Below are 1,992 nucleotides of genomic sequence, written 5' to 3'. Positions count from 1 at the left end.
TATTATTATTATTATTATTATTATTATTATTATTATTATTATTATTACTATTACTATTATTATATTATTACTATTATTATTACTATTATTATTATTATTATTACCACATTGCTTTTTAATTTTTGTTACCAGATTAAAGTATTCAACTTTGCATTCTTTTTGCTTCATGTACCAGTAATCAGAGCATGATCAGTCCAAATACTTATGTTGAATCGATCATTGTTAAATCTATTTCTTTTTTGAATACATCGTTGGTACGCATCATTCATAAATTAATCAATCCAAAATTTCCAAAAATATATTCCAGAATTTGTTCGTTTTAAAAAAAATCAGTGAATTCATCGAATCATGTGTATCGAATGTGTATTCATTTTTTGTTTTATTTTTAATTCTTGAGAATAATGACTTCATCGTCGCTGCGAAGAATTAATGCTAATTTGAAAATATTTTGTGTACATGGAATATATTTAATAGCGATAGTGTAATATTTTAATGGGTATTTATGGTATACTTATGTGTTTTGCTTGTTGCCTTTTTATTATAAACTTGATGAATGAAAAAAAATATTTACATAAATAATAATTTAAATATGATAATTAGTGAATGAATAATATCGATTGATACAATTCAATTTTTCAGCATTGTGTTACATGCGATATTGTACTTCAACTTTATTAATTTATTTTTCTCCATATATTATAAATTAATTGAAAATGAACAAAAAAAACAATAATGCAACATACGAATCATGTATAATATCGTCAGTATTATTTCTCACGTAATGGACTACATTATAAACGTTTTTAATTGATCATAGACATTAAACTGATAAGAAATCTCTTTTATCTTTATCAATAAAATTTGTTCCTAGGATTATCATCTTTATGACTTTGTGTCCATCGCTCTTTCGCCATTCACGGTAAACAAAAATCTATGAAAAAATTGAGTTTCTTATTATAAAAATACTTCTTATATTTTTTCAAAGTAACAATTTTTTTACTCATGAAATTTTAATTTCATTTATCGATTTTAAAATTATTACGAATTTTATAAAAATCAACGTAATCAATCTTTTTGTTNATATAATACATATATATATATCCATTTATTAACATAAGAATCTCAATTTACATGTACATCGCTTTGAAATCACGTTTATGTTTTTCATCTCATCGGTTTAAAATTATCGTTATTTTAACGTATATGAAAAACAAAGTATACATTTTTGAAGATTAATTCAAAATTGATATTACGATTTTTTATGTATATTTTATTTTTTTAAAAATATTCAAATATGTAATACTGTATTAAATTTTGTTTTGATAAATGAATATACATATATAATTCAAGTAGTATACATAAAAAATAGATCACGTTATTTAAATGACATACATAATAAAAAGTTTTATATAATATAGTTCATCAATCAAAAATTTATCATTGAACTATATACAATCGACAAAAAAAGAAAGAAAGAAAAGAAAAAAAAAAAAAGTTTTAAATTATAAATGCGACAGTAGAATACATTTAATTTTTAAATTTGGAAAAAATATGATTTGACAAATATTTTTCTCAATTTATTTCATGAATATGAATCATTTGATATTTATATATATGTTCAAAATTAAAATAACTTAATAGTAAAATAGTAAAATAATTGCAATTAAAGTTTGTAACTAAATGCAATTTTACGTATACATATATGTATCGTCAATTTCTTTGAAGTACGTAACTAGTATACTTACGTATCGATAATCAAACTTTTAATGTTAATTGATTACGAAAAAAGAATATAGGTCTGTTTTTACTGTTTTTATTTACATTCTTTTATGAAGTTTTCACGATAAAAGGAATAATTAAATTGAAATTAAAATTTTGAATATCAAATGTTAATATTTTAGTATACAAAATAGATTGCTGAATCTGTAAAGTAAAATCGCTCAAAATAATTTAAAAATAATATTTCTCGTATCAATATTTCTATTTATATAT

This window comes from Apis dorsata, unplaced genomic scaffold (assembly GCF_000469605.1).
Source record: "Apis dorsata unplaced genomic scaffold, Apis dorsata 1.3 scaffold_197, whole genome shotgun sequence".
Classification (NCBI taxonomy): Eukaryota; Metazoa; Arthropoda; class Insecta; order Hymenoptera; family Apidae; genus Apis; species Apis dorsata.
This window is presented reverse-complemented; position numbering follows the sequence as displayed.